General features: G+C 40.2%; 1 protein-coding gene across 2 annotated transcripts in view; it reads right to left on the bottom strand.

Moving 5' to 3' along the window:
- The window catches only part of CNPY3 (canopy FGF signaling regulator 3), a 32,558-nt gene extending 28,026 nt beyond the window's left edge, over positions 1-4,532 (bottom strand). Inside the window, exon 1 of one of the 2 annotated variants that reach the window (XM_089656496.1) lies at positions 4,410-4,532. The gene's annotated coding sequence lies outside the window, so the exon portion shown is untranslated. Of the gene's footprint in view, positions 1-4,315; positions 4,363-4,409 lie in introns of those variants that run through there. The other variant, XM_089656495.1, reaches the window with a different exon arrangement.
- Positions 4,533-12,322: the final 7,790 nt, after the last annotated feature.

Genomic DNA, 12,322 nt, shown 5'->3' with positions numbered 1-12,322 from the left:
ACAAGTAGCTGTGACAGTTATCATTCACAGTATGCCTTAGATGTGACAGTTTTGGGAAATGGTTAAAGAGGGTCTTCAAGTACTTTAAATGCTGACTTTCAAAAAAGGACATTACCCATCCAATGATCTAGCGCCATCCTCACCTGGGCCGGTTCTCTGCTGGTCTTTGGAACCCCTGTGACGTGTCCCAAGAGGTCGCAAGCAGAGAGAAGGAAGGGGGGGTGAACTTCCAGCTGAAATGCCTAGGCGATCCAACCAAAAGTGGGAGCAGGTACCTACTTAGACAAAGTACCCGCTCCCCACCGCAGAAAAAAAAAAAAAGTCCAAAAGTGTTGGGGGGAATGGCATAAAGGATGAAGTTCTGCTTTAAATCAATGGGTTCAGCTCTACTTTAAGACCAACTATAAGTTGCAGCCGCAACCCACTCCCCTACCCACCAGTCACTAGATGACAAGGACCCTGTCAGGTTCACAGCTTACAGGCTCTTAACAACCAGTGACACTGACAGTGGGTGGAACCTGATAACGAAGCTGATAAGACTAGTTCCCCATATCAGGTCCACTCCCAACTTGCGATTGACTAGTCCCCCATCAGTTCTACTCCCAACTTGTGATTGACTAGTTCCCCATCAGATCCACTCCCAACTTGTGATTGACTAGTTCCCTATCAGGTCCACTACCAACTTGTGATTGACAAAAGGAAGTGGGCGGATTCTATAGCCAGCAGCTGGTTGTCCAATTGGCTATGGATCCACCCACTGCCTGCTGTCAATCACAAGGGGAGAAGACCTGATGGTGAACTAGTCTCTCAGCTTTGCCATCAGGTCCATTCACTCAGCTACAAAACTCCTCCTTTGGGTTAATTTGCACCAAAGCCTCGCAAAACACAGATCAACGGTAGGACATCTGAAAAAGCAATAATTCCCAATGTGTCCTATTCACACCATAATGCTGCACATATCAACAGATGTCACAATGTAGGTCAATGGACATCACAAGTGAGCAGACGTCAGCAGACCTAAAATGGATGGAAATGTACATGCATTTTCCATACATTTTAGCGCAGGTCAGTGTGAACTGGCCCTTAATCAGCGGTCTGTGTGATAGATGCAGAGGCAGCGCAGCTGTACTGGAGATGAAATATTCAGTATGGACACTGGTCTCCATGAATCTTCACACACGGTGAGTGCCCTAAATTCATGTACCTGTTTCCAATATGTACATGGATTGGTCCCCCACCCTAAGATTTGTCATGTGAAAGCAGTTCTAAAAAATGTCATATACGCTCTATGAACTCCCCAGTTACTTACTAGTCCATGGAGTCCAGTTTTGTCTTCATAGTTACAGTGGGGATCGAAAGTTTGGGCACCCCAGCTAAAAATTTGTATTAATGTGCATAAAGAAGCCAAGGAAAGATGGAAAAATCTCCAAAAGGCATCAAATTACAGATTAGACATTCTTATAATATGTCAACAAAAGTTAGATTTTATTTCCATCATTTACACTTTCAAAATAACAGAAAACAAAAAAATGGCGTCTGCAAAAGTTTGGGCACCCTGCAGAGTTAATATCTTGTACTGCCCCCTTTGGCAAGTATCACAGCTTGTAAACGCTTTTTGTAGCCAGCCAAGAGTCTTTCAATTCTTGTTTGAGGTATCTTTGCCCATTCTTCCTTACAAAAGTCTTTCAGTTCTTTGAGATTTCTGGGCTGTCTGTCACGCACTGCTCTTTAAGGTCTATCCATAGATTTTCAATTATGTTGAGGTCAGGAGATTGTGAAGGCCATGGCAAAACCTTCAGTTTACGCCTCTTGATGTAATCCCCCGTGGATTTCGAGGTGTGCTTAGGATCATTATCCATTTGTAGAACCCATCCTCTCTTTAACTTCAGCTTTTTCACAGATGGCATCAAGTTACCATCCAAAATTTGCTGAAATTTTATTGAATCCATTTTTCCTTCTACTCGTGAGATGTTCCCTGTGCCACTGGCTGCAACACAACCCCAAAGCATGATTGATCCAACCCCATGCTTAACAGTTGGACAGAGGTTCTTTTCATTAAATTCTGTGCCCCTTCTTCTCCAAACGTACCTTTGCTCATTCCGGCCAAAAAGTTCAATTTTAACCTCATCGGTCCACAGAACTTGTTTCCAAAATGCATCAGGCTTGTCTATATGTTCATTTGCAAAGTTCAAACAATGATTTTTGTGGTGAGGACGTAGAAGAGGTTTTCTTCTGATGACTCTTCCATGAAGACCATATTTGTACAAGTATCTCTTTATAGTGGAATAGTGTACCACAACTCCAGTGTCTGCCAGATCTTTCTGGAGGGATCGTGCAGTCAAACGTGGGTTTTGAATTGTTTTTCTCACAATCCTGCGAGCTGTTCTGTCTGATATTTTTCTTGGTCTTCCAGATCTTGCTTTAACTTCCACTGTTCCCGATGACTGCCATTTCTTAATTACATTCCGAACAGAGGATATTGACATCTTAAAACGCTTTGCCATCTTCTTATAGCCTTCTCCAGCTTTGTGAGCGTCAACTATTTTCAGTTTCAGTTTTCTAGACAACTGCTTAGAAGAACCCATGGTGCCGATTGTTGGGGCAAGGTCAGATGAGTCCGGGCATTTAAAACCTTTGAGATTGACATCACCTGGTCTTCCCAGACAATGATTGAGAACAATCCATGACACTGGCAGGTCTCAGCTTGGCAAAGGGGGCAGTGCATGCTATAAATTCTGCAGGGTGCCCAAACTTTTGCAGACGCCATTTTTTTGTTTTGTTATTTTGAAAGTGCAAATGATGGAAATAAAATCTAACTTTTGTTGACATATTATAAGAATGTCTAATCTGTAATTTGATGCCTTTTGGAGATTTTTCCATCTTTCCTTGGCTTCTTTATGCACATTAATACAAATTTTTAGCTGGGGTGCCCAAACTTTCGATCCCCACTGTACATAGTTAGTCTGGCTGATCAAAAGACAAAAGTCCATCCAGTTCAACCATAGAAAAAAAAAAAAGTTACAATCCTACACCCACAGTTGATCCAGAGGAAGGCAAAAAAAAACTCAGCAAAGCATGATCCAATTTGCTCCTGCAGGGAAAAAAATTCCTTCCTGATCCCCCGAGAGGCAATCGGATATTCCCTGGATCAACTTTACCTATAAATGTTAATATCCAGTTATATTCTGTGTATCTAAGAAAGAATCCAGGACTTTTTTGAAGAAATCCACTGATATGGCCAGAACCAAACTCTTGAGGGAGTCTATTCCACATTTTCACAGCTCTCACTGTGGAGAACCTTTCCGTGTTTGGAGATTACATTTCTTTCCCTCCAGACATAAAGAGTGCCTTCATGCAGATGAAGTTATGCTTGCCCTGCCCTTCTCCTACACCACCATCCTTAACCACTTGCCCGCCACCCTGTAGCAGAACTACTGTTTCAGGACAGTGCAAAATCACGTATATATATATATATATATATATATATATACATATATACATACATACACACGTGACTTGCATTTCCGGGTAGGAGGTGCGCGTGCCGCCCTACTTGCACCGCCATTGGTGGCTAGGGGGGTCAATCACCGGGTCCTGGACCATAATTCCCTGATGGCACCCAGCGGTCCTCGGGGAAGGCTGACAGGGGATAGTCCTGTGTGTAAACAACACAGATCTCTCCCCAGTCAGCATGGACATGTTGCTTTGTATTTCTCTGCACAGCATGTCTCCCAAATAAAATACACACAGCACATAATGTAAAACACAGCACACCCTTGATCGCCCCAGATGTTAACCCCTTCCTGCCCAGTGTCATTAGTACAGTGTCAGTGCTTTTTATTAGCACAGATCACTGTATTAGTGTCACTGGGGGTGTCAGTCATTTCCCCCCCGACCCCAGTGTCAGAATGCCCACCGCAGTCCTTGGTGTCAGGGGGAGGAACAGTGCCCCATCCCTGGTGTCAGGGGGAGGAACAGTGCCCCATCCCTGGTGTCAGGGGGAGGAACAGTGCCCCATCCCTGGTGTCAGGGGGAGGAACAGTGCCCCATCCCTGGTGTCAGGGGGAGGAACAGTGCCCCATCCCTGGTGTCAGGGGGAGGAACAGTGCCCCATCCTTGGTGTCAGGGGGAGGAACAGTGCCCCATCCTTGGTGTCAGGGGGAAAACCAGTGCCCCATCCTTAGTGTCTCACACCCGGAATATCTGAATCCCCATCCAGTGGTACATCCAGCCACAAGAATGTCCGTCCATAGAGTCAGTCATAGATGAGGACATCAGATGTGACAACAAAGCACAGACATGGGATCTCCATCACCTGACAACACACAGCTAACGGGCCGGAAGACACACAGCCGATCACACCGAACACAAGATGACAAGTCCCGATCCCATTCATCCCATCAGCTCACCCTTCCAGCTGCTCTCCACTAACTTCCCCTTTCCAGCTGTCATATGACCCCGCAGTCCAATCACAACCTGAGAAGTATCGTCCAATCGCAGCCCCCAACGTGCAGCATCAGGTTCTTCTTTTACAGACCAGCTAGCCAAAACATTCTAGAGAGTGTCCTCAGTTCCTGTGCACAGAGATGCGGGGCGGCCATTTTGTTGTAGTTGTAGTAATAAATAATATAGAATATAGTAATATAATAATATTAGAACATAGTAATGTGGAATATAATAAGTAAAATATAATATAATATAGTAACATATAATATATTGAAATAGTAATATGGAATCTAATATAATAAAGTGATATATAATAATATAGTAATATAGAATAGAATACAAAAATATGGTAAAGTATAATATAATGATAAAGTAATATATAAAATATAACAATATTATAATAATTTAGTAATATATCATTGATATAATAAAAAATATAATAATCATTTAGTAATATATAATATAGTGATATAGTAATATAAAATATACAATAATATGGTAACATATAATATAAAATAAAATAACATAATATAATAATATACAATAATATAGTAATATATAATATAATAATATTGTAATATAGAATATAATAAAATATAATAATTTAGTAATATAATAATTTATAATAATATACAATAATATAGTAATATATAATATAATAATAATATAGTAATATATAACAATATAGTAATATGTACTATAATATAAGAATAGAAATATAGAATATAATGATATCGTAATATATAATTTAGTCACATACAATATGATACAGTAATATAGATTATATAATAATAATACAATATAATAATATGGTAAAAGAGAATATGATATAGTAATATAGAAGAAGCTTAGTTTAGCTGGTTTGAGAGAAATATTTGTTTAGTTGTATTCAAAATATTGACTTAATTTTTACTTAAAATAGGCATTCTTCTAAAGAATAACTTTATCCCTTGACTGGATTTGAAAAAATATGATGGGTGGTTGTGTGTTTAATCTAAGCGGGGTCACCTACTGTAAGTAGGAACTGTTCAGGATGCCCTGGACAAGGTAGATGATGCGTGAGGCTGGCAGGCTCACACTATCTCAATGGTGCCATCAATATAGCAGCAAAGTCCTACACATACCTGGGATTGTCCCAACATATTTTTGGCATCGCCATTCTGCCACCCCAAACTACCTTGGGCCCCCTTCTTCACAACTCTGCTGCACACCCGCCCTGCTTTTACCACTCTGCCCTGCGAATACAGCAGTGAAGTCTCATTCCAGAATCATGGGAAGCTCCAGCAACAGCTTTGCCATCCTCAATGACAGTTTGGTCCAGGAGGCTGTGGCTAGGGAGAGCCGCAGACCAGGGCTACATAAGTAAATACTGTAAATATAGCACTACCCCTTTAGGAGTTGCTATTGATTTAGGTCCCCCTATAGTCCTGCATAGCTGAGCAGTCTCCATTCTCCACACAAGCTTGCAGTTGAAGTCATAAATCAGTCTCTGAGCATTTGTTTTGTTGTTTATTGAGGAGATTTAGAACTGGGAGAGGGTAAGGGGGGTACAGGATGCTCAAGGAAACCGATAGCTGAGGACAAACTTCCTAGAACTTTGCACAAGCTTCTCTTCTGCAACACAGTCCCTGTTTGAGAACTAGCCAACGTCTCCTTGATGTACCTCCCCAGACCATAGATGAAATTCTCCTCTTCACCCAGCAATCTGGAGGTCTTTTCCTGAGCAGGGGATCTGGCTCCTGTCCCTTTAAATAGATGAACAGTCACAGAAGGGGGCTAATCTGGTTTCCCACCAAAGTGTTCCTTCCCCTATCCACCTAGGGGGTGCAGGTGTACTCACTCAGGTCCTATCCTGTACCACTTATGGGTTGGCTGCTGCTACCAGGCCTACCAGCTGGGCTGCTCCTTCCTTGGCATGCAGGTGGTCCTCGCTCAGGGGGCCAGTGAACTCCGATTTTTCTGCCTTTCCAGCTCCAGGCTCTCAGGCAGCCCTCTTTCTTCAGCCTCACATCTTCCTTCAACTCTTACTCCACACTCCCATACTCCTGCCACTGAGCAGGCTCCCAACTTTTAAGGGAGTCCCAGTCGCTTTGCCAATCCTTCTGTTGGGGATTGGCTGAGGTCCATCAAGAGTGCAGCCAGCCACTCCTCAGAATCTGAGGAGGCCTTCCTCCAAAAGCCTCAGAGCAGGGGGCAATTCCAGAAGGGCTGGCCTGCAGAGTCTCGCCCTGACCACAATTTGACCCCACTGGCTATTACACCTGAGCTGCTAAAAGCTCCTGTCTAACCATTAGGATTAGCTAAATTAGGAGGGTACTACAAAAATATTAGTTAAAATTCATACCCCAGTAGTTGCTTATTACATCTTTCACTATTGCTGGCTTCTTCTCTCTCAGTGCTACTTGCCTAAACTTAAGAGTCTTGATGGGAAATAGTGGTCACTGCAGTTTGTGTCAGTCTGTTTGCTTGGAGAATGGAAGGCAGAAAGAGCAGGAGAGTGCCTTGCCACCCTACACTACAGGGCTGTGTGTTTCTTTAGATGCACACAGTGTAGGGAGTAAAACGCTACTCCCTGCATGCAAAGGTGGCTCCATAGGATGCTTCCAAAAAAATTTGCCACCCTGAAACAGAAAATCTGGGGCAGCGGTAAAGGCTCCAACTTAAACTGGAACATAGGTGTTAAATGTAAAGAAGGTACATATTCAGTAAGTGATGAAATCAGCTGCTGAATGTCCTTTAACCAATTACAAACCCAGAAGCCTGCAATGTACTGTGGTTGGGCAGCAACGTACAGCTACCTCTTCCAGGTACAGGGTGCGTGCCTGCTCCCCTGCACACTGACTCCCCCTGTGATTGTACATTGCGGGAGTTAGTCAGCATGTCCTGGCCTATGATTCATGGCTGATTGGTTGTGTCCAATCACAGCCCAGAGCCCTGTGTTTACAATCAACACAGAGGTCTGTCCAGAGGGAACAATCTGTCTGTTTCAGAGAAATATTTAGCAAACAGCAGCACATAATACACATTACACATTTTTAGGTACACATTTAACCCCATTGATTACCTGAGATGTTAACTCCATCCCAACCAGTGTCATTAGTACAGTGACAGTGTATAGTATTATCACTGATCATTGTATTAGTGTCACTGGTGATGTCAGTGGCAATTAGTCAGTTCCCACCCAGTGTCAGTTAGTGTCAGATTGCCCACCACACTATTACAGTCCCACTATAAGTTGCTGATCACTGCCATTACTAGTATAAAAAAAATAAAAATTCCAGTATATATAACATAGTTTGTAGATGCTATAACTTTCACAGAAACCAATCAATATACACTTATTGGGGTTTTGTTTTACCAAATACATGTAAAATAAATTGAATAACTCAGGAGCTAACTATGGTGAAAAGAAAACAAAAAATTGCAATTAAATACTGTAGCCGCTAGTGCACACAACCCATGTCTCAGTGGGGCAAATTATACAATCATAATGTGAAGTGAAAAAATGCTGCGCTACATGAAACAAGGGTACAAACCTTATATAGCCAAAAAACAAAGTGAAAAAATAAAAAAAATATATATTAGAAGAAAAAATTGTAGAAAAGATATTAATTTTGAAATATATATATATATATATATATATATATATATATATATAAAAACAAAAACCACACAAAAATAAAAAATGAGGAATATTTTTAAGTATAAATCAAACAAAAGTCATTAAAAAAATCAAGTTCAATCAATAAAGTGTTCATTCAGTGAACCCTCCTTTAGATAACAAAAAATATGTGCATTTGTCATCAATTCCCATGCAAAGACATCCTGCACCATATATCTGCTCACCTCATGCAGTGTGACCTCACATTATACAATGTTACGGTCTAACTGCACTTTTGGTCCCATATGGACTCAGAAGATCAGCTTGCTGATTGAAGACTCCAAAGTAAGCTCCCTCCTGATAAGCGTCTTTATATCAGCCGTATTCCTCATTAAAAATAACTCAACATAGTGCTTTATCCTTTTAAACTTTTATTCATCAATCAAACATAAGAAATACACTCACGTTCCAGAGGTGTATTCTGCACCAGGTATGATGAACATCCAGTGATGTACTGATTAGACACAAGATGGCAGTATCAGCACAGCAGCAGAGTCCTGTACACGCTCAAAACAGATACCATCACTTTGTAATGCAAGGCAAAGCACGGGTGCACTTAAAGCAGGCTGTAATGTCATTTCAAGAACCGTTTGTAGAGTACTACAATCATCTGCATCTGAATGACATCATCTGCACACTCCTCCTCGACGCGTTTCGTCACTTGTCACGTGACTTTATCAAGGGGATTAAATACAAGATGGCAGTATCATCTCAGCAGCAGAGTCCTGTACATGCTCAAAACTGACACCATCCGTAATGTAATGCAAAGCAAAGCATTTTGTCACTAGTCACGTGACTTTATCAAGGGGAGTGTGTGGATGATGTCACGACGTTGCCATTCATCAGGAAAGCGGCTTGTAGTACTCTAGAATCGGCTCTTGAAACGACATTACAGCAGGCAATAGCATTCATTGAGTGGGTCTGTGCTTTGCCTTGCATTACATCACAGATGGTGTCTGTTTTGAGCATAAACAGGACTCTGCTGCTGAACTGGATGTTCATCATACCTGATGCAAAATACACCTCCGGAACGTGAGTGTATTTCTTATGTTTAATTGATGAATACAAGTTTAAAAGGATAAAGCACTATGTTGAGTTCTTTTTAATGAGGAATACGGCTGATACAAAGACACTTATCAGGAGGGAGCTTATTTTGGAGTCTTCATTCAGCAAGCTGACCTTCTGAGTCCATATGGGACCAAAAGTGCAGTTAGACCGTAACATTGCATAATGTGAGGTCACACTGCGTGAGATGAGCAGATATATGGTAGAGGATGTCTTTGCACAGGAATTGATGACAGATGCACATATTTTTCATTATCCAAAGGAGGGTTCACTGAATGAACACTTTATTGATTGTACTTGATTTTTTGAATGACTTTTGTTTGATTTATACTTAAAAATATTTTTTATTTTTTGTGTGGTTTTTGTTTATATATATATATATATTTTTTTTTTTTTTTTTTTTCTTTCAATATTAATATTTTTTCTACTATTTTTTCTTCATATATATACAGTGGGGATCGAAAGTTTGGGCACCCAGCTAAACATTTGTATTAATGTGCATAAAGAAGCCAAGGAAAGATGGAAAAATCTCCAAAAGGCATCAAATTACAGATTAGACATTCTTATAATATGTCAACAAAAGTTAGATTTTATTTCCATCATTTACACTTTCAAAATAACAGAAAACAAAAAAATGGCGTCTGCAAAAGTTTGGGCACCCTGCAGAATTTATAGCATGCACTGCCCCCTTTGCAAAGCTGAGACCTGCCAGTGTCATGGATTGTTCTCAATCATCATCTGGGAAGACCAGGTTATGTCAATTTCAAAGGTTTTAAATACCCAGACTCATCTGACCTTGCCCCAACAATCAGCACCATGGGTTCTTCTAAGCAGTTGTCTAGAAAACTGAAACTGAAAATAGTTGATGCTCACAAAACTGGAGAAGGCTATAAGAAGATAGCAAAGCGTTTTCAGATGTCAATATCCTCTGTTCGGAATGTAATTAAGAAATGGCAGTCATCAGGAACAGTGGAAGTTAAAGCAAGATCTGGAAGACCAAGAAAAATATCAGACAGAACAGCTCGCAGGATTGTGAGAAAAACAATTCAAAACCCACGTTTGACTGCACGATCCCTCCAGAAAGATCTGTCAGACACTGGACTATAAAGAGATACTTGTACAAATATGGTCTTCATGGAAGAGTCATCAGAAGAAAACCTCTTCTACATCCTCACCACAAAAATCATCGTTTGAACTTTGCAAATGAACATATAGACAAGCTTGATGCATTTTGGAAACAAGTTCTGTGGACCGATGAGGTTAAAATTGAACTTTTTGGCCGGAATGAGCAAAGGTACGATTGGGGTAGAAGGGGCACAGAATTGAATGAAAAGAACCTCTGTCCAACTGTTAAGCATGGGGTTGGATCAATCATGCTTTGGAGTTGTGTTGCAGCCAGTGGCACAGGGAACATCTCACGAGTAGAAGGAAAAATGGATTCAATACAATTTCAGCAAATTTTGGATGGTAACTTGATGCCATCTGTGAAAAAGCTGAAGTTAATGAGAGGATGGCTTCTACAAATGGATAATGATCCTAAACACACCTTGAAATCCACAGGGGGATTACATCAAGAGGCGTAAACTGAAGGTTTTGCCATGGCCGTCACAATCTCCTGACCTCAACATAATTGAAAATCTATGGATAGACCTTAAAAGAGCAGTGCGTGACAGACAGCCCAGAAATCTCAAAGAACTTGAAGACTTTTGTAAGGAAGAATGGGCAAAGATACCTCAAACAAGAATTGAAAGACTCTTGGCTGGCTACGAAAAGTGTTTACAAGCTGTGATACTTGCCAAAGGGGGCAGTACAAGATATTAACTCTGCAGGGTGCCCAAACTTTTGCAGACGCCATTTTTTTGTTTTCTGTTATTTTGAAAGTGTAAATGATGGAAATAAAATCTAACTTTGTTGACATATTATAAGAATGTCTAATCTGTAATTTGATGCCTTTTGGAGATTTTTCCATCTTTCCTTGGCTTCTTTATGCACATTAATACAAATTTTTAGCTGGGTGCCCAAACTTTCGATCCCCACTGTATATATATATTTTTTTTTTCACTTTGTTTTTTGGTTATATAGTGGATTGTGCCATTGTTTCATGTAGCACAGCATTTTTTTTTACTTCACATTATGATTGTACCAAAGACATGTAGCTGAATACATTTGGTCTACATTTTTTGAAGAAATTAGATTTTTTTTTTATTGGATATACTTTATAACAAAAAGTAAAAGTATTTGGTTTTTTCGCTTTTTTATGGTCTATTTTCCTTTATACTGTATAATAAAAAACCCCAAATACCACCAAAAGAAAACTCTATTTGTATGAAAAAAATTATATGAATTTTGTTTGGGTACTGTTTTACATGACTGTGCAATTACCAGTTAAAGGAGCACAGTGTCGAATAGCAAAAAATAGCCTGGTCATGAAGGGGGTAAATCCATCCAGAGCTGAAGTGGCTAAAAAGACTGAGGTTCAATATCACATTATATGGAGGTTTTAAATGTATTTATTTTTCTATTGATTCAAATTGATAGACTTTTAACTGTCTTGCTGTACTTAGGCCACCTTCAGAAAAGTTTAGGCTGCTGCAGACAGATGCGGCTGAACAATACCTGGATTCAGCAGCACTCTGTGCTATGACCGCATTTAAACTGGATGACTAGGTGCATTGTATGTGGCCAGCGGACACTAGCCAGGGACGGTTAGAGGGTCTATTATGCTATTTAATATTGTCTGTACCATGTTTTTTAGAAATTGTACGTATAATAACATTTTGTCTACGTTATTGGATGAAGTATCCTCAACGTCCATTTGACTACGAGATTATTTTCTTTATAATTAGGTGGTTTATTGAGCTCCCAACTCCAGTTTTTCTTTTTCTTTTTTTATTGCTTATATTACATGCTAAAATTCTTCCAACCCATTATTTAAACCATTTGAAAAGTTTGCTTTGCCAAGATGGCATTGAAGCCTCCTTGCCTGAATTTTATGTAACATTATGACATCAGTTTTCTCAGGACTCATCTAAGGTAAATGTTTATCGGTAATATTTGGGGACAGAACGGCAAGGTTTGGGATCATCAGCATAACCAAGATCTTTCCGTTCAGCCTGCTGCATCACCTATGCCAAGGCAACCTTAGGAATA

Source organism: Staurois parvus, unplaced genomic scaffold (assembly GCF_062004578.1).
Source record: "Staurois parvus isolate SC_StPar_1 unplaced genomic scaffold, SC_StPar_1.0 ptg000910l, whole genome shotgun sequence".
Lineage (NCBI taxonomy): Eukaryota > Metazoa > Chordata > Amphibia > Anura > Ranidae > Staurois > Staurois parvus.
This window is presented reverse-complemented; position numbering and strand designations above follow the sequence as displayed.